We start from the raw sequence: 26,471 nt of genomic DNA, 5'->3' as shown, positions 1-26,471 counted from the left end.
GGCAGCTGATTACTGCGGCGACATCTCTGGAGATCAGCATTGGAGCTGAACATGGAATTGGCAAATCCTCTTATGTCACTTTCAGTTGACATTGAAGGTAGCCCAAGCCAGACTAGGACCTTTCTTTCATTTCCGCAGAGGGCTGCTACCCCAGCGCTCCATTCACATTCAGGAATAAGCTTTCGTGTGCCGCCATGCTCCATTGCATTGGAAGTGTACAAGCGTGGAGGTCTCAAGGATTCCTGTGCTGAGAAGAGCCACATATGGCATCAGGGAGCTTTTCGGTTTTGGCTTTAAACAAATCTGCTTGAAGGAGCTGGTGCAACATTCCTGTAAGCCTTAGATCATACCCAACATGTTTATTTGTATAAGCAGCTCACCTAGGTAATCTTATTTGTTGTACCTTCTGCTGTTTTGTTCTTGCTTGAGTCACTTAGACAATGCTAGAGAGCATCTGTCTTTGTGTCCATTGATGTATCAGTCTAGTAATCGCAGCCCTATAGCTTGTCTTTGAAAAGGCTTCTATCTTACCTGAGTTATTTCACAGGGCAGTTACACTTTTCTTCTTTTAGATATGCTCGGTGTGAGATGTACTGGTCTTTTCTGTGGGCTGTTCTAGTCTTGTTATCGTAATCTCAGATTCTAAATAGATGTGAGACCATTGAATGAGAATAATTCATTCAAGAATAGTAGAGTTCTGAATGGTATGAAGGTAACATTGCTTTTCCTCCAATGAGGACACAACTGTTTTGATTTGTTCCCCTTATGCCATGTGTATTCGCAGGAATTGTTTTGTACACCCTTCCTCTGACTGTCTCTTCTGACTGTTACTTAATGTAATAAGTCACATGTATTATTAAGTGAACACCCAAGCTAAGAAGAGAAAAGAATTGTGTCATGATTAAGTTACCAAAATAAAATTCGTATTTTACCAAATTTAAACTACTTTACCAACTTTATTAAGTTACCAAAATAAAATTCCTTTATCCAATAGACAAAACTGGGAATAATGTTTCTTTGAAAAAGTGGAAGTGACTTCAGAGTACATTGCACTGAAATCAGTAGCAAACCTTCTACTTGTTTTTGTGAACAATAGCCAAAAAGAGGAAGAATGAAAGCATCTTCTGTGAAAGTAACGCTATAAACAATTGCTAAGTATCTGGTGACTACAGAGGATGAGAATCTCAGAGTTGTTTTTGAGACAATTTTACCGAGGTATTGGAGTCCATATAGGCGCTTTAGAAATTCAAGGCGCTTTATTCCAAAATTCAAAGCTCAAATAATATCAGGGAATTCACTGAAACATACAGTTCATTATCATTGATTACTGAGGAAACTTAGTTGCTATAAAAGCAAGATGGTTTTATATCTGAATTTCAGGAAAGTAAAACTGTGAGCCAGTATAATTAACATTCTACATTTTTAAAAATGCTACAAGAAAAACAAATCAACTCTCCATTATTTGCATGAGTTCCTGATGAGTTCCATATGATTAAACTTATTCAGTTCACTCTGTCTGCACAATACATTTGCAACAATGGTGCAGTGTTTCAGTTCTGTGACAACACAAAATCTGGCTTTCAGTTGAAATCCACTGTGCAAAACTCTCAGAGTTCCAACAAATATCAAGGAATAACACGCTATATTTTGGAAGATAAACACATTGCTTCATCTGGCCAGACCAAATCCACATCTTACAAATATTCACAAAGAGAATCTATTGGATTTAATAATTTCATGGTGTAAATACAGGAGTGGGTAAAGTTCTGAAATCCATAATAAAAACATCATCTCATCACTGTGAGTGAAAAGTCTTCAGGTTTCCCAATGAGGTCTCAAGCTCTCTCTGGGTCTAAAAGTCAGCTCTATATCTCTTTTTCCTAAATAGCACTCATTCCTGATAGCGAGCTAGCTAACTTATACTGAGTCTAGTCTACACTGACTGCCAGTGACTCTCTAGGGTATCAGGCAGGGTCTTTTCTCAGACCAACCTGGACATGCCAGGGACTGTATCTGGTATGTTCTGCATGCAAAGCAGATGCTGTATCTCTGAGCTATGCCCTCCTGAAGATGAAAGCATATCCCTTCATTCTTTCATAAAGCTGCAGATACTCCGGTACTTCTAGCTCTTGGGTGGGTGAATACTTACCAATTCTTTAGATGAGTCCTTAAGCATTCTCTGCTTAGTGCAAGGAAAGATTAACAACTAATGCTATATAGCAATTCTTTATTTGACTACAATATGCAGTGCCCTATACTTATAAGGGATAAAGTGGGAGCTGAAGCAGAGAAGTAGATGACTAGAGCGCAAGTGGAAGAAGACTCGGCAGGATCTGATCCAGTACAACACAGAGCACATTTGAATATCTATGCTCTGGAAGTGGGGGTGGCAAAGAAGTGGTTCTTTTCAGCTCACATTGCTTCTGCAAATTAACGTGCAGCTGAGTTGTCTAGGGTTGTGAGGAGGCTAGTATGTATCCCCTCCCCCTTGAATTTAAACTTGGAACCATTGGTCACTCTCTGTGACATTTTTAACGACTTTTTTGTGGATAAAATCTCTCATATCCGGGCCAAGCTGGATTCCACAGTTACTACAGAGTCTACTGTGGAGGTGTCAAGCAACTCCAATTATAGGGTTAGATTGGATCATTTTCAGTTTGTAACTCCTGAGGAAGTGGACAAACTGCTTCGGACTGTGCGTCCTACAACCGGTTCTCTTGACCCTTGCTCAAGGTGGCTTATCTTATCTGGTAATCATATTATCAGAGAGGGTCTGGTAAATATTATAAATGCTTCTCTGAAGGAGGGCAGTGTGCCTCCTTGTCAAGGACACTATTATTAGTCCACTTTTTAAGAAACCTGCATTGGACTCCACAGACCTGTTTCTAATCTTCAATGGTTTGGCTAATCTTCCATGGTTGGGCAAGGTGGTTGAGTGGTTGGTAGCTCCAGGAAGTTTTGGGTGATGCAAATTATCTAGAACCATTTCAAACTGGTTTTCATGTGGGCTATGGGATTGAGATTGCCTTGGTCAGCCTGATGATGGATGATCTCCAATTGGCTATCAACAGAGGGAGTGTGACTCTGCTGATCCTTTGGGATCTCTCTGTGACTATGGAATTGGGTGGCAGTTTTACAGTGGTTCCATTCCTACCTCTCTGGTAGATTCCAGAAGGTGTTGCTTGGAGACTGTTGTTCTGTGACTCAAGAACTAAAGTGTGGAGTTAACACAATGTTCCATACTGTCTCCAGTGCTTTTTAACGTTTCCGTGAAACTGCTGGGAGAGATCATCAGGAGAACTGGTGCTGGGTGCTATCAGTATGCTGATGACACCCATATCTACATCTCCATGTTGACCATATTAAGAAATGGCATATCTTCCCTAAATGCCTGTCTGGAAATGGTAATGGACGGGATGAGGGATAACAAACTGAAGTTGAATCCAAATAAGGTGGAGGTACTGACTGTGGGGGGTTGCTACCCAAGAGATTATTTAGATCTGCCTGCTCTGGTTGGAGTTACACTCCCCCAGAAAGATCAGGTACATAGCTTGGGAGTGCTCCTGACCCAAAGCTTTCCCTGGATTGTCAGGGTGAGGCAGTGGCCAGGAGTGCTTTTTATCAGCCTCAGCTGATACATCAATTATGTCCATTTCTGTAGGTAAATGACCTTAAATTAGTGGTACATATGCTGGTAACCTCCAGGTTTGACTACTGTATTGCACTCTACATGAGGCTGCCTTTGTGCGTAGTCTGGAAACTACAATTGGTACAGAATGTGGCAGCCAGATTGGTCTCTGGGAGAACACAAAGCAACCACATAACACTGATTTTAAAAGAACTGCAATGACTGCTGATATGTTTCTGGGCAAAATACAAAGTGTTGGTTATTACCTATAAAGCCCTTAATGGCTTGGGTCCAGGTTTTTAAGAGAGCACCTTCTTTGTCATGAACCCTACCACCTGTTACGATCTTCTAGGAGAAGTAGGTTATGGTTGCCTCCTGCTCGTATGGTAACAACCTGGGACCGGGCTTTTTATGTGGCTCCCCATGGGTTTTGCAGTATGCTCCCTGCTGAAATAAGAGCATCTCCTTCTCTGTTTATTTTCAGGAAGACCATCAAGACTCACCCATTTTTGCAGGTTTTTAATTAGAATTAATTTTAATAATTTGTTTTCATAACTGTTTTATGTGATTTTTTAATTGTTTCTTGGATTTTAATCCTTGACTTTTTATATTGTTTTAAATTGTGTACACTTTTTATATTGTTTTAAATTGACTTTTTATATTGTTTTAAATTGTGTACACTTTTTATATTGTTTTAAATTGACTTTTTATATTGTTTTAAATTGTGTAGAGATGTCCATATCAGGTGGTATAAAAATATGATAAATAAAATAACAGTTGTATGAAGGTTGTAGGTACACTGAATGCATTCAACTCTCATCCTAAAGGACTGACTTATCCTAAAGAAGTGGTCATTAATCAAACACATACTTTGCATGAAGATGGCCCCAAATCAATCCCTGGCATCTCTAGGTCGAACTGGAAAGATTCTATGGGTGGTTTCATGCATCACAGTAGGTCTATTTGGCCATTGTAGAAAAGACACTTGCCTTTCCCAAAATCTGGGTTATCCAACAACTGTAACCTAGAGATGAAGGAGGCTATAGATGTTGGGTTTGGAACTGTTAATAGGGTAGAACAGGGATTCTCAAACTTGGGTCCTCAGGTGTTATTGGACTTCAACTCCCATAATCCCCAACCAAAGGCCACTGAGGCTGGGGATTATGGGAGTTGAAATCCAATAACACCTGAGGACCCAAGTTTGAGAATCCCTGGGGTAGAATATGCCAAAATTGGCAGGTTCAGATGATACGCTTAATATCAGCATAGCCTTCCAAACACTGGAAGCTGGGCTTGCATGAACACTCCAGGAGCCAACAGTTCAGCCAAGCTGCCGCTTTACTAACCCTGTTAAGATGTTAGAGAAAGACTCTTGTATGTGAGTGCAAGTGTCTATGCTGGGACCGGAAGCCCATCACTCACCCACTTACTGGTGCCTCTCATGGTTATAGTGGTGTTCATCTGAATAGGTAAATGCCATATTCATGATGGCGAGTGCTTCTGTGATTGGGAAGATAGAATTCCAGTGTCAGGAAGGCTATGCCAGAATTGGTGAGTTTGCATGACACACTCAATGTCAACATAGCCATACTGACACTGGAAGTTGGGCTCATGTGTACACTCTAAGAACTGCTGGTTGGGCCAAGCAGGTTCAGATGTGCCTTAACCATGACATGTTCAGTCACCCTGTCTAAGACCTGGCACTAATTGCAGACAATATTGACCTAGATGGACCACTTATCTGACTCAGAATAAGGCAGCTTCATTGCCCTATGCAGATATTATAGAGGATGGAGCATGGAGCGGATGTTTTTCAAAGCATGGAGTGGGGGTGGGAGTACATTGGCTAGCCATGCCCTAGGACCTTAGGCAACCAGATTTCTGGAATCAGGAGAAAAACTCTTCCTACATCAGTACATACTTCTGCCAAAAAAACCCCACAACTAAATGTGAGGAGAACTGGGAGACAAAGCCACTGAATGTAGGGAAGGAGCTAGCTGGTTACTTCCCACTCTAGGGCTTGGTTATTACATAATGGAAAATTGTAAGTCCCTTCACCTCTGGTTTCCAAACCTGAATATATGAACCCAGGGAAAGAGTTTGTGGGAGAAAGTGACCTTGCCAAACTCCTCTCAGAATCTTCAGTCAGAGTATAGTTTTGCCACCACAAACTCCATCTGCGGTGCCAGCGTTATGTATGAAAGCTGGCAATGCAGTTTGGACCCCATAGCGCCAGAGTTGAGGGAGGAAGCATCTCCCTCACTCTGGCCCAATTGGCTGTGCAGGCTGTCCTTCTGTCAGGAAGGAAACCCACACAGCCAGCTCCCCCAATGCTCTACAGTCCCACTTACTGCAGAGAGACTACTCTCCAGTACATCCAAATGCGGATGGGAGAGTGGTAGGGAAGAGGAGACTTGGAATGGACCTGCAATTCCATGTAACATATGACCCAGGCCTAGGTATCCACATATTGATGGTTGTCCTGCTTCAGTGGGCTCATGATGTCATATACGGCTCATATGAACTATGCTGAGCCATGTAAAAATGCTTGTGAATAAAGTGGCTGTATCTGAAAGAGGATGAAGAATTCTTCCTTTTAGTAGCCCTTTTGATCCCTTAGTGTCCATAAGGTCAGTTTCTCTAGCTCAGTGTTTCAGAGATCAGAAAAAAGGTGACACTGAAATAAATGTTGCCCTATTTCAGAGCTTTTAAATGGACAGAATCCCTGGTCCCCTTGGGAATGTGCAACCTTAGCTCCAACTCATGGGTGCCACTTCCATATACCTGCATTACATGCCAAACCAGCAATGTATGAAAGCACACAATCAGGACGGACAGGAGAGGTTATGACAAAGATCCACAACAATACTTTCAGCCTGGTGTGCGTGGCTGGCAACAGGTAGGTTGTGTGTCATTACCTAGACCTCTCTGTTTTCAGTGGTTTCCTGGTTGTTTTTTCCACTTCAAGTGAAATACTGCAATTTTCGACAAGCTTAGTAGTTCTTTCCTCCAGAAAAACAATTTATTTTTAAAATGCTATAATTAGATTAGAGCTGTCTTTATTGCAGCATCTGTAGGACAATGAGGGTATGTTCTCTGGACGAGTGAGCAGGCGTATTTAGCTTTATTTAATCTGGACTAGTCCACTGGGATACTCAAATTTAATTTTATATTTCAATGCACTGTGAATTCATATTCTACATCTTTAGGTCAAAAAATACAGTGCTCTGTCATTGAAAACACTGTAATCACACTTCTAGCATTGTGAATCAGCCACTATATGCTTAAACGTATCCCCTGTGTATGGAGACATGCTTATACAGATTATGCATGTGTGGCTATGAATATCAATGTGCTTCTGTGGGGGCGTAAGGATGGGTGACTCATTCATATGTTTATACATTAGTTTGTAGCTGTCTGTTTTTGTGTGCAGCAACTCATTAATCAAAAACAGGTAGCTCTAAAACATTGCTCCGCATGATGTAGCCAGTTTTACAGAATTCTTTTGTACAGATTCTTTTCAAGATACATTGCTTTTCTGTTTTAGAAATTATAGTTCTGAGCTTTTGTGATGATGGCTATTTCACAAATGGTTTTCAAGTTTTCTTATGATTGCCTGTAACTTGTTTAGAGAGTTGTGGTAATAGCTAAGAGTTGGGGGGTGGGGACCCTTGATGCTGCTGATTGCTTTTTAATAATGGGTTTAATGTTTATATATTTTGCAGGAATCATTATACAAAGAATATTTGCTATGATAATGTAATTGTATTGATGATGTATTACTATTTATTTATTTATTTTATGCATTTTTGCCCACTTAAATATATATATAGAATTTTTCCAAGGTGGCTTGCACAGTTAGATGTAAAATAAAAATAAGCAGTCTTAAAAAAATTAAAAAGAGCAAACATTTAACAACTGAAACAGTGAGTAAAAATTCTGCTTAATCTAATTTCTGATTTAAGAGTCAGCAAGAATGAAATCAAATGTAAACTGCCTCATGACAAAGAAACATTTTCAGAGCGTATATAAAGCAGGAAGAGTTGAGAATGGAGATTCTTCCAGAGAAATAATTTAATACCTGAGAAGCCACCACCAAAAAGACTTTTAACAAAATGTTATTGAGTCTGTAATTGATAAAGAACACCAGCTTGAAAACACAAAGGGTACCACATCCACTGCTCAGTATTCGACAGTGTAGACACCTTTTGTGGGGCTTTATAGTGCCTATTCACATTATTGTAGTTCTTGAGTCCTACAATAGGAAAGAAAGGGAAAATAAAGGATTTTAAAATGTGGGAACAGCACGTAAAATGTCAAAAATAAGTCTATTTGTGGTATGCAGTTTTTTTAAAAAAATTAAAATGCAGAAATCTTCCATCATTAAACTCATTCAAAACTCTGCTGGAAATTAAAATATGGGTTCAAAATGGACCTCGAAGGAACACCTTAAAACAATTATACAAATGTGATTGCAAAAGTATTACAGAAGATTTGAAATATTTAGCAAGCTTTCATTTATATTCCAAATGCATTTTTGCTGCATTTGCAGCACTGCAAAGAGTTACGGTCCTTTATATGCAATAAAAACAAAAATAATTCCTGAAATAACTCCCTGAAATAAATAAACAGGTTTAAAGCAGGTGGAAGTGGCTTGCAGCTCATGCCCCAAATAAAAATATTGCTGGGCAATAATTCCTTGTGGGGAGCTATAAAATGAAGGCACAAGTAAAGGAAAGTTTTTAAAGCTAGTTTTCTCATCCTATCTGACATTATGCTCCAGTGAGCTGCTAGAGAAAATATTATTAAAGTTCCAAATATTGGAAAAACACTATGAAAATGGAAAAGAAGTATAGGCAGGGTTGTGGATAGTGCTACCAGGATCTTTGGAAAGCTGGTATATAATCAGGGCCTGAGCTGTGCTTTGGAGGAGATAGAGGTGGCTGATTTCAGAAACTAGATGCTGCTTTTGGAAGTACAACACATTGGCTGGGTTCGACAACATGTAAAAAGCCAAATCTCTGGCTCCCAGAGTTCAGCTGTGAGACTGACTTCTGGTGGGTTGATGGGGATTAGGGGTCTGCACAAACCTAAAATTGCAGTACGGTTTGAATTCAGACAGAATAAGAACTGAACTAGCTGTCCCCATACTGGTTCAGTTGAACCAAACGACCAGTTTGGTCCATTTGACTGAACCGGTTCGGTGGTTCAAGGGGCTATGCTTGTAAAAGAGGATTCGGTGAGGATTCTACTAGACAAGTAAATGGGTGGAGGAATCCTCTAAAGGGCAGCGGGGAGAGGGGGCAGTGAGAGAACTAGTCTAAAATTCTTACTTGCTTGGTGTTGTAGCCAGGGCCACCCCTCACTTCCCTGGCACAGCCCACATGCATGGCAATCCCCTTTTAGGAAGCCACCTGTGCAGCTGTCCTGCCACTGCCCTGATTGGCCAGCTATGTCCTGTGCTCTGTCTGGCTTGCTAATCGTGCCACTAGGAGTGTTGTTGTGGCAACTGTGACACTCTAGGCTGGGTGTGTGTGTGTGTGGCAAGGGCGTGTAGCAGCAAAGGAGGGAGATTCAAAATGTTTTTAAGGATTTCCCCTGGCTTTGCAAAGTCACTGCTTCTTGGAGCTGCCTGCCTGCTTGATCAGGGAGATTGCTGCTGTCTGGTTGCTTTGTGGGGTCTCTAGTCTTCACTGAGGTTTTCCTTGGATTATTTGAATTATTATTATTTTTTATTTTAATTTTTGGATATTTTTGTTACCTACTTCTTTTTATCATTTTAAAAACAGAGCTCCTGCTGCTCCCCAGCCAGCCAGCCAGCCAGGCCTTGGGTTCTGCCAGTGCCTTTGGCCTATTTTTTAAAGAAATGGATTATATTTTCCCCTGGCTGGCTGCTGCTTTTAATTTAAATTCTTAAAACACAGCTGTGTCTGGCTCCTGCTGCCTACCAGCCAGCCAGGCTCTCTGGGCCCCGCTGCTGAGCCCTTGTGCTGGGCCTTGGCCCCGCTGCAGCATTCATTCATTCATTTGAACAGCACTAGGCCTGAGAGACAAAGAGAGTCTTATTTTTCTCTCTTTTTAATTGCCCCCCATTTTTGTAAAAAGAAAATAATGGGGGGGGACTATGGCTTTTAAAAATATTTTAAAACATTGTATTTTCTTTTGAATTTCTGTTGTTTGGGTATGTGGGTGTCCCCGCTGGCCCCCATCTGCCCTCACCCCTGCTGTGAGTGAGTGCCAGGTGTGCTACTCTGCTACGCCTGCAGCCCCTAGCCTCAGCCCTCCATCTCCAGCTGAAGACATCCAGACACCCAAGAAGGTAAGTAGTGGATTTTTTTAACCCCTTCCCCCATAGAATTGGGTTTTAAATAGGGCCTTTCTGGTTTGGTTGGAGGGTTGCTGTTGTGTTTGCTGTTTTGTGTGTGTGTGTGTATTTTACAGGTGGGTATGTGCTAGGTCAGTGTAGGTGTGGTGTGGTTGGTGCTAGGAGTTTTATTTTTAAAAAATTAAATCCCCAGAGGGGAGGTCAGGGTGATGGCTGACACTCCTCATGTCCTGGGCAAGGCTCAGACCTGAGTGGTGGTTAGAGGGTGGGGTGGCCCTGATGCTGGTGGCGGTAGGGGCTGGGGAGGGGGAGGAAGCAAGGAGGCGTGGCCATGGACACCCAGTCCCCATTCTTCTGCCCTGGTGAGGTTGCATGCAGAATCTACTATACAGAGGAGCCTGCTCACCCTGCACCAACTCAGGTGCCACTACCCACGGGATCTACTGGCCTCCCCTCCCAGGGAAGCTGATGTTTCTGTGGTGGGAGAGCAGGGAGCGGGCTTGATGGCTGCTAATTCAGCCAGACAGTCCTTCTCTATAGTGACCCTACCCCACTCATCTCACCCCTTGGTGAGACCCCCCACTGTCAACATCAACTCTGGGACTGGGTCCTCCTCTGGGTCTAAGTCTGAGAAGGAGCCTGCTGAATCACAGCCTCAGCCTGGCACTTCTTCTACCCAGGTGGACGGGGGATGGTGGGGGCACTAAGCAGCCCCAGTAGGATCACCAACCATCACCCAAGACGACTGCCTTCAGTGCAAGCAATATTTGGAAGCACTTTGAGGTCATTCAAAGTGCCCCAAACTGTGCTTCTTTTGTCCACTGCAAGGCACAAGTAATCAGGGGGAAGGATGTCATGTATCTGGGGATGACCTCGATGTGGCAACACATCTTGCGGCATCATCCTGGCATCCTTACTACTGCTGACAGAACTAGCATGTCTTCAGCTAGCAGTAGCAAGGGGCATGCTCCAACTTCTTTGAAGCAGGGGACACTCTCTGTCAAGCAGTAGGCACCACCATTGTCAGGCAAGTGTCCTGGGCATGCTGGATGCAGCATGGCCGGGCACCCACATGTATTTCACAACTGACCTGTTGAACAGAGTCAGTGGGATGCATGCCGCTTTTCTGTTCCTTACTGCTCATTGGTGGAGGGTGGGGTACATCTGCTGCTGCTGCTGTGGCCAACTCCTCCTGTGCAATAGAATGCTGCATGTGCACAATGAATGAACTGGAGAAATTTGGATGTTGGCCACATTCACTCTTGTTCACACTGTGGAAAATGTTGGAAATTCTCTGTGGTGAGAGAATCCCTTTCTCATTATAGCAGAGTGCACAGAGGCACAACACAGTGGAATTTAGTTAGGCATGTGTGTATGCTGAGAGTAAAGTAACTTGGAGCCAATTCATAGTTTCAAATCAATATATAAGGCATTTATTAAGGAACTCAATTCTAGATAGGAAAGTGAGGAGTTAGGATCTCTAATCTATCTATCTAGCTGGATGCAGATGGATTCTGCATCTTCTCTGCACACATGGTGCAGGGAGAGAAGCTTGCCATGTTGCAAGGTAGAAGGGCAGGTAGGGAAGAAGGAGAGGAAGGAAGTTAATCCCTGAGATTAGCAATCTACATATCCAAAGGGATAGTGTCAGAGCAGTGGAGAAGGGATGACCAATGTCTTGACACTCTAGCTCTCTGACTCACTAGTCTGTCCTCCACTGTCTGAGACAAGAGACAGCGCAAAGTCCTTTAACTTCCAGCAGAAAAAACATAGAAGATAGGTCTGACAAATTGCTTATCATAGCAAAGATAAAATACTACACTGTAGTTAAAATATGTGACAGATTTTAGACCCTTGGACATGTCACTTTGTCAGATAAAGCTAAATTTAAATCCAGTTTCCATCCAGTTCTTTGGGGCATTCTGAAGACTTGCTTCTGGAGTAATTTTCTGTAACTTATCAGTGGATCTCTGTTTCCTATTTTTTTCTCATGAATTATTTTTTGACACTTGGGCTACTCTTTCTTGCTCACTCTTTATCCCGTTTTCTATCCATCACCCAGTTGTATCTGTGCCCTGGTCAGTAATCTGGGATATGGAAGTTTGCCAAGTACTTCCTGAGGAAAATATGAAGGCTTTTATATCCACTGAATTTCACTTATCTGCCATGTCCTGGATATATCTTCAAAAGATTCCTGAGAGTTGTTAAAGCTTGACCTCCCTCAGCTAAAAGAGACTGTACTTTACCAGATATGTGTGCATTACCTTCCCTCGGGGATTTCGTCTCCTGCTCATGTTAAACGTACTGCCCTTCTGTGCCTTAGTTTATCTCTAAAGACTTCTAAACAAAGCAATCCAGCTAGGGTAGCTCATTTTTGTCCTTTTAGAACAAGGAATCAAGAGAACTTAATGCCAATTACTTATTAATTGGATCTGTCTTGTTTGAATAGCGTAAGTGAAAACTATCTGAGTTTGTAGTCTTTGATGTCACTATAGTAAAAAGCTTTGCAGGTGCAGCACTGTGACCTGTTGCTTTTGCTTGTGTCACCAGAAGCCTGCAGATGGTAATCAGTACAGCATAGGATACATCCACACAATCATGCTGATAACAGGCACCTTCAGCACCTGAATTGTTGCACTGCTACACAAAGCTGTCTCATTGCACAGAAAGGAAAGTGCACTGGGAGGCGGTCGATTACAGAGACCTAAAAGCTGCTTGTACAGTATATCCAAAGAGATGAAGATTTTCCTAGTAAGGTTTGTGAGAAAGTCTGTGCATATTGAGTGATTGAAGTAAATTGTGTGGGGCAGTGAAAATGGATATAAATAATGCTTATTCACATCCCCGTTGAAGAAAAACTTCCATATCACAGGAAGGAAAAGAGATCTCTAGTTTACCAGTTTATTAAGTGTAATGTGCATATATAGTTCTTAACACTTCTTGGTAAGCATTCAGAATACTTCCCCCCTGCACAGCTAGGTGGCCAGATCTGGCTTTTAAAAAAGCCAAATTCTGCCTTATGGCCCATTTGACCCACAAGTATACCCCTTAGGTTCTGGCAACCCTGTAGGTCTACGGTTTGTTACAGCATGAGTGTATCCAGAAGGATAAAAATGGGTGAGGGAGAGGATGTGAGTGGGTTATCATATCCAGTTAAAATATATGCCCTGATTTTCTGTTGTTTGTTTGTTTATGTATTATGACCACAAGTTGTGTGTTCAAGCTTGGGTTACAAAAAGGTCAATTTTTTTTCTTGTAAGGCAAAAGAACATCTAAACAACAACAACAATAGCTACTACTACTACTACTACTACTGGCTGACATTCTGTGTGCATTTACGAGGATAAATTAAAACTCCCATCATCTTAATAAACCACTAAACTAATTGAAGGCATGGCTTGGCTCACAGCATGAGCAAATGGAGAAGGAAAGTGAGTTTGGCTTCTTTTCCCTCCTCTCAAAAGTCAGCATGGACATATTCCTTGATGCAAACAGGGCTTTTCAGAGAGGAGAGAGAAGCAAAAATTACTCCCCAGTCCCGTTCCACCTGCAATGCGCTATGAGCCAAGCCACACCCGCAATTAGTCTAGTTGCTCCTGGTGAGCTCTAGCATTGCCCTCGTAAGGCAGCACAGAATGTCAGCCATTGTTGTTGTTGTTAGTATACTTTTGAGCAGAAAAATTATCAAAGCAGCTTACTAGAAAAAAGGAAGAATAGGAAGAAGATGATTTCATGTCTTCAAAGGGCTCACAATCTAAAAAGAAAACCAGCAACAGGAGGAACGCTGTGCTGGGACTAAATAGGGACAGCTTTTCTTCCTCTGCTAAGAGAATCACTACTTTTAAAAGTGCCTCTTTGTCCAGTTAACAAGGTTAACGATGGCATCCATGTGTTTCTTACCTGCTATATCGTCAATGGTTTAGCCTGAGATTTTGTAATTGTGATACATACATAAGACCTTGTGTGTGTGTTTTTTATTGTGTTGTCTGCTCTTTTCCTGTCTTATGGAAAGAAAGCTTTTATCAGACCTGCTTGCAGAATAAGGCTTCAAGATAATACAGCCAAAATATGCTTGAATAACCAAGACAAACATATTACATACAAAATGGTTATCTTTGCAGTAGAAATATTAAAGGGCTTTGTAAATGTACTTTATTGTTATGGAGCCTCCCCGATATAATATTCAATATTGCATGACAACCTGATTATTGGCTTTCCAGTTTTGGTTTTAAGTTCTGTTGCCAACCTATATTTTGTATTGTTCATGTCTTCTGCTTTGCTATAACCTTTGGTATAAAACAAATAAATCTAAACTTGAGCTCATGCATAATATCCGTGGGAGTACTGCAGAGGTTGGAGACAACAGAGGACAGTTGGACAAAGACATTTCTGGAAGGGAGTATAAACCACATCTTAAAAGCAAGCACACAAAAACCAGCACATAATTGTGCACTATTCTCTTGCCCGCTCAATACATTTGATGCAACTGAAATCAAGGTCATGAAAGAAATGTGTCTTTGGTCACTTGAGTAAATGCGAACTATTTACCACCAGCTGAACATAGCCACAGGAAGAAATTAACAGCAGCTGGAGATTGAAACCGTTGGTCAATGAAAAAGGTATAAAACTAGTATTTCTAAATGCCCATTGTTCACTCTTTTTCTATAACAAGATGAGTTATAAAAGTTGTTGGCTTACATTCAGTGCTGTGAGCCACTGATCAAAGGGAGAGGTGGGCTTGCTACTTCTGATCCACTGCACACGCTATCTGTGCCGTTTCCAGAGGCAGGGGAAGACTCCTTGCCTGATAAGGAGTCATCATTGCACTTGCAAAGGCACTCCTGAGAGGAGTACTGTTGCAGTGTGATTACATGCTCCTTAATCAAAACAGAGCATCCCTGTCTTTGTAAGCAGCAGGGGCGGAGTGTATAGTCGACTGGAAGCAGCGAGCACATCTCTTGCTCGGAGCGGCAGCTCACTGCACAGAATGTAAGCCACTGAACGTTGGAAGGATATTAATTAGATGGATTTCATACCTAAATAGTAGCCTCCATATAGAAGATTGTTTTTATGTTTTATGTTGTTCATTAAAATATTTTTCAAAATGGTAGAAAACATATAAATTCATGCAACTTATAAATTCATGCTCAAAATAGCTCAATGACTTTTGTTCAGTTCAGCAGTGTTGACTTGCTAAAAGTAGGGATGTGCAAACAGGTTTGATGTTGAATGAATGCAAAGTCGAAGCTGTTCGGTTCGACCGTTCAGGGTCAAAACGAAATATCCCCTGTTCAGTCCAACCCCAGACCGAACACTGCCCGACTGTTTGGGGGGTTCACAGATTTTAAAAAAATAAAAATAATTTTTTACTTACCCCCTTCAGGGGAGTTGTTGGAGGCAGCAGGGGGGTCCGTGGAGGTTCCCTGTCCCCACGCCACCCTCCCTTATTGCTGCCACCAGCCATTGGGCCGGCGCTTCAGCCCATTCAGGCTTCCCCCTCCAGCGCCATGGCCATTTTTCCGGCTGCCGTGCCTGCGCAATTGGCCTCTGCATGACCCAGAGAGCGCTCTTTATTGGGCAGAATCTATTCCTCATTGAAAGGTCCTTTGCTGTTTTTCTTACTAAGGATTTAAATATGCCCTGCAAATCCAATCCAGGCCTATTATCCAGACTGGCTCTATTATCTATGACCTGAAGACAGAGGGTATATGGATATTTTTTTGGCTTTAAAATAGACCTTGGCTTATCATCATAAGTACAATTACTTTAGGAAGTAAGTTTCACGGATATTCCCAGGACTAAAATGTACATATGACTGGGATGACAGTAATTTGCTTAATTAAGGTCATTCATGTTCTCTCCCCAAGGCATGCTTGGTTGGTCAGTCTCTTTCATTCTCCTTTCCTTTATTCTTTCTTTATTATATTTATCTATTGTGTAGTGTGCATGATCTAATGCAAGGATTTGTATTTTGTAGTGAGATAGATTCCTGGTGCTGCTGTGATTTCTGTCCTGTGTGAGTTCTTTAAACTTAGACGTTAATAGTTCAATATTCGACATTTCAGGTTACCATGGCAGGCAGTGTGAAGACTTTTTCAAATAGCTTACATTAGGCTATCCTACTGTTTTTGTAACACTTTGGCAATAGTTTCAGAGGGGGGTGGGATCACAAAAAGGTTTCTCTTTCATAGTATTGTTCTAGCTCTGTATGTGTGTGTTTTAAGACATTCTCTGTGATAGATTTAAATGGTCCCAAACTGCTTTCTCTGAAAGCTTTGTGAATGAGACCGATTACGAAACATTTCCAAGGGATGAATCATTCACAAGCATAAATGGAATTCAATGAGATAAAATTTTTCTCTATGAAATAACTTTCCTTACAAATAGAGCCTTATACATGAAAACACAAGAATCGCCATGCTGGGTCAGATCATTAATCAACCTAACTCATCATTTTGTCTACCACTGCCAGTAATGACCAGATAGATACCACATAAACATTCACAAGTAATATCCATCCACTGTTATTCCCTAGCATCACGTAATGAGAGGTATGCTATCTTTCACCATGGAGGTTTGGGCAGTCATTTTTAATATTATTTATTATTCATTGAGCACATAGTTCATCCTATCAAAAGAAGAGTGTCCAGTTAAAAGCTAGATGAGATCAAAGTTGCCTTGTGGCTACTACCTACTGCTTTACCTGACTCAGAGATCTTGTGTGTAATTGTGTACAGGAACTTCCAAAATGTGCTTTATATATTAGGAATGTACACCCCACCTTTCTATCAAAGTAATCAAGATAGCAAACTACCAGTGCTCTCTTTCTGCATCAACAGTTATCTTTAGGCCTGGGAAGCTGGAAAGATGACACTGCCAGCTGGTCACCTTAAAAAGACAGCAGTCCAAGGTGGTTGTCTTGGTTGAGATTTGTAGGACCAAAGGAGATTATGGTGACATGACCACTTCACATCAATCTGATGCTTAAATTTCTGGAATTTCTGGAATTCTGGAAACTGGTAATTGTGATATACCTACATATTAATCTGAGTTATGCCCTTGTCGTTAGTTCTCTCTTCAGTTTTTGTCCCTTCTTGCTTTCAATATGGTCTCCAGTACTTTAAAAAAACCTTCTTTGAATAGCCACCCACTCTCCAATTAATACCATGTCTCCCTTCTTTATTTCATTTCCAAAGTACCTGAGTAGTTTATCAAATGCTCTTGAGTAGGGTCAGAGTTATAATAATGTAGTACTGATTCCAATCCTACAAGCCTCCTCCACTGCCTTTGCTGCTGCCTCCCCCTTTCCCTGCTCAAGGCCTCCCAGAAACTTATGCTAGGACAGGGGGAGTCAGAGGTAGTGGTGAAGGTGGCTGGCACTCCAGCTCTTGTTGTAGCATCTTCTTTTACTAGGGGACTAGATTGCATCCCTGCATCCCCAGTGGGAAAATGATTATCTGTGTGCCAAATGATGCTCTGTGGTCCCCGGTGGGAACAGGATAACTCTTAAATAAGACTTTTCATGCTGATTTTAACCTTTTTCTTCTTGATTTTTATTATTGATTAAAGGCTATCCTCGCAGGCAGCATAGGCCACGCTAGGGCAACCCAGCCTGAGCTAAGCTGCTAGCAGGCAGCGCCGGGAGTGCACCCATTCCCACTCCCAGAGCTGCCGCAGTGCCTAACCTGACTTTTAGCCCCAGCCTTTTACCAAGGTTAGGGGTGCAAGTGTGCAAGGTTAGGGGTGCAAAGCTTGGGGGTCATGTGTTTGCTCCAGCTGTAAGCAGCCTGAGCAGACACAGAGATGGGCGCCTAGAGCGCCCATCTCACAGCGGTATCCCCCAATGCACCACACTCATAGCATGGTGCATTGTGGGATATTCAGAGGCTAGGAAGCATTGTCCAAGCCTCTGGAGATCTGCACTACCAGGAGCAGTGTGGATTGTGTGGGCAAGTGGCGGTACACCCAAAGAAAAGCACAGCAATCATCTTGGGGAAAGGTGAGTTGGACCCCGTCTTCCCCAACACCCGGCCTCCACACCCCATGGTCATTGTGTGAATTTATTATTTATTTTATTTATTTATTATATTTATATCCCGCTCTTCCTCCAAGGGGCCCAGAGCAGTATACGTGGTTATGTTTATCCTCACAACAACCCTGTGAGGTAGGTTAGGCTGAGAGATATGTGACTGGCCCAGATTCACCCAGTGAGTTTTATGGCTGAATGGGGATTTGAACTCGGGTCTTTCTGGCCCTAGTCCAACACTTTAAACATGACACCACACTGGCACACTTGCCCACTTGCCTTATTGTGCTTTTTATTATTATTCTTAAGTCAACTTGGGACAATTATATGTTAAACAATCCAGTATCTACATATTTAATTCTCTAATGCATACCCATGGCTAATCCCATGCGTGGCAGCTCTCATGAGAGTTCACAAGCAGAAGCACCTTGGTGATTGGGCAGTGGTGATTCCATATGCAGATAGGGACGAAGAGCCTGTGGTGCCATGGTGATTGGGCAGTGGGGTTCCATAAGGTAATAAGGTTAAGGTCAATTGCAATGCAACTGTTACTGATCTTGATTGTAGAGAAGAGGAATCTCATATATATATATATATGGATGGTAGGGGTCTGCGAAGAGCGGGATTGTGAGGGAGGAAAGAGCCCCTTCAGGAAAAGAAGGCTACTGTTGTGTGAATTAGATGAGGAAACAAGATGAACAAGATCTGTTAACTCAGGAAGGGAGAGAGAGAGGGAGAGAGAGAAAGAAGGAAGGGCAAGGGACAGGCCCGAGCCTGTCAGCAGCCTGAGGGGAATGAGCGGCAATGGTGGCGGCACCAAGGAAGGGCCCAATCAACCACTGCTTCTGTTTGGGGCTACCAAGGCCAATGGCGGAGGGAGGGAGGCAGGCAGGCAGGCAGGCAGGCAGGCAGGCAAGGGACGTGCCCAGGCCTGTCAGTGGCCTGAGGGGAACGAGCAGCCATGGTGGTGGCAGCAGTGAGGAAGGGCCTGGTCAACTGTTGCTGCTCCTGTAGGGAGGAGCAGGGGCAGGGCTCAGGTGATGGTGGGGAGGTCTCTGGGGATAGGGGGCTATAGCTTGGCTAATAGGTGCCACAATGCTGCAGCCACGACCAAGAGGCATGAGGGGGGTGGAAGCAATGGGATTGAGGAGTGGGAGCAGGAGTGCAGTTCAGGTGAGGGTGGAGAGATCTCTGAGGTGAGGGGGGCTATGGCAGCGGGTGAGCTGAGCAATCAGTTACTAGCACGCAGATGCTCTGCATGGGTTAAGCTAGTACATATATTAAATAAGTAAATAAATAAATAAACATGAAATTATTGTATTTTCTACCTTTCCCCCCCTCTCTTAGCTTGTGCAGTGTTTCCTCTATCCTTTCAGCTCCTGTCTCCTTTTGTCTTCTTTCTTTCTTTCTTTCTTTCTTTCTTTCTTTCTTTCTTTCTTTCTTTCTTTCTTTCTTTCTTTCTCTATTGGGATCCAATGGGTATGGACCTTTTATTTCTGTATAGTGCTTAGCACATTTTAGGCAATTTATATATTGATGATGATGATGATAGAAATTCATACTCCTTATTCAATAATGCACCTAACTCATGTGTATGAATGAAGGCCAGATTTGTTTAATCTCCCTTCCTTTTCTGAGAGGCAAGTGTTTAGTATATCAAGTTTGCCTCCAAGAAATCAGGGGTCAATACATATGAAGTAGTTGTGGAATCTATATCCCAGTATTCAAGTCTGCTATCCCTTACTGTAAGGGGCTGTTATGTTTCAATTATTTCATTCTTCAGTTTTACAGGAATTACATATTACTCAGGAGACTACCTTACAGTTTAAAACTCCTCAGGCTACAGGGAAAGCAGGGAAAGGGATTCATGAATCATTCCCTTTGACGGGTTCTCTTATGGATTTGAAACTGGTTAAAGGATGGGAGGAAGGGAGTAGGAGTAAACTGACAGGTCTTGCAGTGAAGGGAAGTTGAAGTTTGCTTACCCCCAAGAAGCTATATTGGAAGTGTTGCTATTTGCTACATAAATGTTATGGAACTGGGTGAGAAATAAGGTGGCCAAGGTTGTGGACAATGTCAAATTATTTAGGATACTAAAAAACCAAGTATAACCCATGCTGTTAGTGCCATCCTTACCAAAAGCAATGGTAGAGAAGGGTACAGATATCTATCTTGAAGTGGTTAATAAGAGGTATAGTGAATTCCCCTTCCCTTCTATTGGGAGTTACGTTGAGCCGAAATTTGGGGGCTTAACCTTGTATGAAATATATTGTATATAATGAATATTGTAAAATCTTGTGACCTCTCTGTATATATTGAAGCTCTTCTCATGATCAGTGAGACAAGCTTCTGGTGGGTCAGCAGGGAGAGCAGGCTTAGCCCGCTCTCCCAGCAGATGATCAAACGTGCAGCCCTGGGGAGCCGGATTGGCTGCCCATACAACTGCTGGCTCCATCACAGAGCTGGTGGGGGCTGCACTTGGCCCCTGGAAGTCCCAGGATGCCCCGCACAAGTGCGGGGGGCATTCGGGGGGGGCAGATACCGGAAGGCTGCTTGTAGCCTCCCAGTCGGGGGGTCTGCTCCTGTGTCGCCATGCCCCGCAGTGGCACATGAGCAGAGAAGTGAGGTTAACGGAGTGCCTGCTCCGTTAACTTTGTTTAAGGGGAGGGTGTTTTAAGTGGGCTAGTCGCCAATCACTGGAAAGCGGGCTAAGCTCTCTTAGCCCGTTTTCCAGTGATCATGGGAATAGCCTCATTGAATTTTGTTATATGTGTTTGGGGAAATGTCTGGGAGCTTTGCTTCAGTAGCAAGCAAGCAAGCAAGCAAGCTGCTCCAAACCAAAAGCAGAGAAGCCCTGCAGAGACTTTATTTTACAAACCTGCCTTTATATGTTTGCAGGATCTACAAGCAAGATTGCATCTCCATAATCTCTGCTGCAAAAGATTCTTCCAGCGGCATCTGGTGGACCACTGTGTGAAACAGGATGCTGGACTAGATGGGCCTTGGGTCTGATCCAGCAGGGATGTTCTTATATTCTCATGTTCTTATTCTGTAAATTGCTGAACTAGTACAGGACTGTGACCAAGGGCAACAGGGTGTGTGTGTGTGTGTGTGTGTGTGTGTGTGAAGATATTGCCATGTGCACCCCTGAAGGTTTGATTCAGAGGGGCTGGCGCAGCCATGGATGCGAGTTCCACTGCCCAATCAAGACTGAACCCCCCGCCCCTTAAGTTGAAGTGGGTTATACAAGCATGGCTCCCACACTAAAGGAGTATGAGAAAACAAACACTCAGGCAAATAGATATGGGTAAAGCGGCTACAATTTTATTAAACAATATTTGAATGAAATAACGATTAAAAAAATGACAGAATGGAGCAAGCACCCCGCCCCACCCCCCACACACAAACCAGGCCAATCTTTTAGGAAGCAAAAACAATCCTGCTTAGACCACTGTGGGGTGACCAGCGATGGGAGGGAGGGATGCTGAAGACTGTGCTAAGTGAGGCACAAAACAGGGACCTGTGCTAGCAGCTTCTGCAAAGCCATGCCTTTAAACTGGGCCTGACCTGAAACCTCTGTTCCCTCTAAGGCATGCACATGTGTGCCTACTCACAAGTTTTTGATTGTCCACTCAGTTAATTTTAGATCCCACTCACGTTGAATCAGGAAGGCCCCACACTGAATGTATGTGCGCACACACTGCCTTGAAACTGCCACCCAGAACAAAACTGATTCCACACACAAATGGAAAAAAAATAGGGGGACCACTGCCTGAAATCCCACCCACTGTGTCATGCCAGCTTCAAAGACCAGATAGAGCAAGGCTGCCTCCTTCTCTCAGCATGAGGCTGGGGACATGGCATTTGACTGCAAAGAGCTTCACAAAGATTTCGCCAAACTGGGAAACTGGCAAATGAGAAAGTGTTAAATGATGCACATTGGGCATATTGGTAAGTCGTTTGCCATTTACCCAGTTTGAAGTGATCCAAATTGGAAATCTTTGCCATCCACCTGGATTTTTACTATGCTAATTTTACATATAGCAGAATCTAAACTGGCTGTGACAAACCTAGAAAGAAATCTTGGGACTCAAAAGATCAAGTGATGTAAACATCAGTGATGAAAAGGGCACATTCCATGTTAGCAATGACTGGGAAAGGCATGGACATGAAATGGCCAGTATCACAGTGCCTTATATAACCCTATGGTGCATGACTGAAACACAGCATATAGCTCTGCTCACCCCATTTAAACAATAAAAAAAGATATTGCAGAGCTAGAATTAGTTTTTGTTTGTTTGTTTTTTTAAAAGGTCAATCAAAAGTGTGGAATGGTTCGTACCTTCCTACAAGGAAAAATGAAAGCTGCCGAGCCTTTTTAGTTCACTAAAAAATACAACTAAGCTGGGGATATGTTAGAAGTTTCTAAAATTATGCATGGCTTGATAGAGAGATTGTATCTCTCACTCACATAACATTAGACATTGCTTTCACCCTTCCTTGACACTCTTCATAAAATACTATTATTAAGCTACCAATTTAAATTAATATAAACTTAACTAAGCACATATTCCACCTTCTAGTAATATAATAAAGACACCTCTTTCATTTTATTTTTTTAGCTATAGCACACTACAGAAGTACTCATAGATGTCCTTCATTTGGCAGAGATAATTAGTTTCCGTTAAAGTAACTGAACAACTCTTTGCCTTCAAAGAGGACATTATATTTGCCTAATTGCATTTGAGGGCTAAACATTGTAAAGGATAATGTTTCCTGAGAATGACTTCTCTCTTGTCTGTTCACCTAGGAGGAGGTTCACTCACTGCCTAAAATAAGGGTCAATAGGAATTGACAAGTCATTTGAATAAATGATCACAAGTTCACAAACGGTTGAACACAAACAGCCTGCTTAATACAGTGGGCATTGTTATTACTTTTCTTAAATAACCATGCTGTGAGAGCTCTACTGACTCTTGAAATCTGCCACAAACCCCAAGACAAGCTTTTGAATAAGAAGGGCATCTGTGCTCTACAACTTTATGTAGGACTGCTAGCTGAACAGAAAAAAGGAAGGAAAAAAGAGCCAGCTTATTTGATCCCTTTCCTTTTGGGGATTTTTGTTGTTGTTATATACCTTACTTTTTACCCTAGGCACTGCTTGGCTTTACCCCCAGATATCAGAATTCCAAGAGCTGAAAGAGGACCCTACTTTTAGGTGCTGTAGTCTTCAAAGATGATCCAGTGCTGGAACATCCAATTATAATTCATCCTTATACCTGAATCTTCATTCCTTCTGTACCATGAAATGCACCCTGCCCTAGGAATTGATCAGTTTTTTCTCTGTGTTAGAATGAAGCTAGCATGTTTCCCCCACTTACTCCTTCAGTTTCTTTATTTGTCTTCCAAGCAATTAACTCAACAAAAATAGGCATAACCAAATTAAAAGAGTTCTAAACGGACACTGGTCTGAACAGCTATTGTTTGTGTATGCCAGAGGTGCAACTGGTCCTGGAAAAGAACTCTTAGTATAATTCATCCTAAATAAAGCACCAGCCTCATAGACTTTGACACTTGACATTTGACCAGCCTCATAGACAAGGCATTTACTGGGATGGAAGTCACATCAGTATTTTTGTTTTCTTTTGACTTTATTTCAGCATTAATTACAGAGGAGATCCCATTGGCTTGCCTAGACACTTCTATTTAAGCTGCAGCAATTTCTTTTTTATAGAGTCAGGCTACCAATGCACAGTTCCGCCTTCCTTTTAATTTTTAGCTAAGCAAACATCAAAACAGTGGATGAAACTGATGGAGAGCTTAATTGTATCAATCCATCAAGCCCTAAATTTGCTTCCTTTCAGAATTCGCCTTTAAATCCAAGTGGTGTGATGGCAAGACACCAAGTTTAAAATTCTCCAACTGTCAAATGCTGTTTTACTAATTATCTGGCTTCCAAGGCAATCATACAACCGTAATCATTCACCTCATGCCTGGAAACATAAGTCTTGTTCTTTTGATGAATATTTATAAGACAGTGTAAAGCAGTCTACTTTCTTTTCCCTTTAGGCAAGACAATTTGGAGTTCATCAATATGTATTACCAAGGACTTTTATAAAAGGCACTTCAAAGGAAATTCATCAGGCATTCCTTTTGTCTTGATTTCTGTTAGACTGATACTTCCTTTTGACAAGTATCAATAAATTATCCTCTGATGGCCAGAAACTTGATGTCTTATTCAGAAACTTCCTCACACAGCATGATTTGGTATTCACTTTCCCAAGGAATTATGAGCATCTGCCCACTCGCATAACATGGAGAATGCAGTGCTAATATGAAGGACAATAGAACTAATCTTTCAACTGTGCATGGATGCCACACATTGAAGCTTGGGCAGCCCTTGCTTGTGTGAAGCACCGGGATCAAGAGCAAGTCCTGGCACTGCCTCCCCAGGCAGCCTGGGATTTGTACCTGCCCTTTTGCCCAGATACGAGGTTGTGCGCATGCTTGGGCTGTGTGCAGCTCACATAGACACAGAGTCAGGGACCTAGAGCAACCTCCCTGTTGGGGGGGGGGGGAAATCCCTCAATACACTGTGCTACTCATGCGGTGCATTTAGGGATACCTGGAGCTGGGCTTCATTTTCCAGGCCTCCAGAGATCCACACTGCTCAGAGCAACCCGGATCGTGTGGGTGTGTGAGCCGCGCTCCACCCAGAGGATGACTGATCGTCTGTGGGGGAAGGTCAATTCATCCCTGCCTTCCTCGCTACCTGACATCCTCACCCCAGTAAGAGTTGTGAGAATGACCTTAGTGTTTTCTGAGAGTTAAACATTTTCTATGATTGGTAGTTTCCATGACTTACATTCCTTGCTACATTTGCCACAATAAAAATTATATTAACTCCTGTATAAAAATTTAAAACTCAAGGACAGTAAAAACCCAAATAAATGACAAGCAAATTCAAAGCGAATCAGTGCAGGTATATAGTGTTGAATGACAAATTGTTCCTATCCCAAAGGTTATATTTCCCTTCATCGTTTGGCCCATGATATAATGAATTATATTTCTGGTCAAAAGGGGTATTGATCTTAATGGTATTAAGATAAAATACCTCCTGTGATATATAGAAGAGGGAATCAAGAAATATCTATCTGTGCTTTTTGACATTCTATGCGGGGTGGGGGACAGCATTTACTTTAAATTTAATAAATAAATATAAATCAGATAAATGAATTAAATAAATAAATAAATAAATTTGCCAAATATGCATGCAAATTTAATTTGAATGATCATGAAACACAATAGGTTCCTTTTGTTCACCTAAGATCTTACCTATTGTGTTTCCAAGCCTGAGGGATATTTTTGAGTTGGCTCCAAAGATCCCTTTCTGTATGTGTGTCTTCTGCTCATTGTAGGGCTGTTTTAAGCTCATGCTAGGCATTGTGCAAGAAAAATGTAATGCTATTCACATATGCATGGGTGGAGAGCAAAGAGGAAAAACAGGACTCTGTGGAGCCCTATCAGAATCCTCTGCATATGGGTACTGCACCTGTGGCACAAGTGGATCATGCCCGGTATATAGAAACTAGCTTGTAATCTGATTTATTATAGGGAGATGTTCAGGTGTGTGTAGTTTTCAGTAGGAAAAATAATATCTAGGATAGGCCTCATGTTGCCATAGGTAGGAAGTAAAGTATGTGTTAACGGGGATAGATAATTGAAACTCTGCAGGTTGACGCCTATCAATTACATGGTGCTTAGACAGGAAAAAAATAGTATGCTTGAGCGCATTAACAAGGTGTATCATCCTGAATTGCCAAACTGCTGTGCTTTGATCTCAGTTAAGCTGGCCATTAGCCAATTTGAATTGAGGCCAAGTAATTTTCTCAGTTTCCCTATGAACAAGAATACAATTTTTTAAGGAACCCATCATTGCCTTCTGCTAGGTGAGAAATGTGTAATGCTAACGCTTCAGAAGTTAGTTATCATCAACCTTGATTAGAGAAGTTTAACTGCCTAGCTTACAGTACTTAATTTATTTTTCTGTCTAAATTTTTGCTATACTTCATATGCTTTAAAAATGCAGTGACTGTATTCTAATAGTAGTTGGACAAATTAAACTTTATATATCATCATAGTACTAGAACTCATGAAGTGACCAGCATGATTTGATTGGAATAAAGGCAAATGAAAATGTAGCAAGAGATACCTTTCTCCCCTCTTTCCTCATTCATGGGAAAATATAAGAGAGGTATTGGAGCTGAACTGGGCTTGCAAGGGATTTACAGAAGGAAAATATACATTATTTTATTTTATTTTATTTTATTTATTTAACATATTTGTATACTGCCCAAAACGCAAGTCCCTAGGTGGTTTACAACAATACAATAAAAACAACAAATAAAAAGTTTAACACATTACAATAATTTAAAATGACCCAAAGTAACCCCCACCCATGGCCATGAAACAGTCCTTCCACCAAGGATATA

The 26,471-nt window shown here is 42.0% G+C and overlaps 1 long non-coding RNA gene across 1 annotated transcript; it reads left to right on the top strand.

Moving 5' to 3' along the window:
- LOC128341266 (uncharacterized) lies at nucleotides 1-26,180 on the top strand. The gene is made up of 2 exons (XR_008314293.1): nucleotides 1-384; nucleotides 20,878-26,180. It is a non-coding gene; the product is annotated as an uncharacterized LOC128341266 (long non-coding RNA).
- The last annotated feature ends 291 nt before the right edge of the window (nucleotides 26,181-26,471 follow it).

Source organism: Hemicordylus capensis, chromosome 1, assembly GCF_027244095.1.
Source record: "Hemicordylus capensis ecotype Gifberg chromosome 1, rHemCap1.1.pri, whole genome shotgun sequence".
Lineage (NCBI taxonomy): Eukaryota > Metazoa > Chordata > Lepidosauria > Squamata > Cordylidae > Hemicordylus > Hemicordylus capensis.
This window is presented reverse-complemented; position numbering and strand designations above follow the sequence as displayed.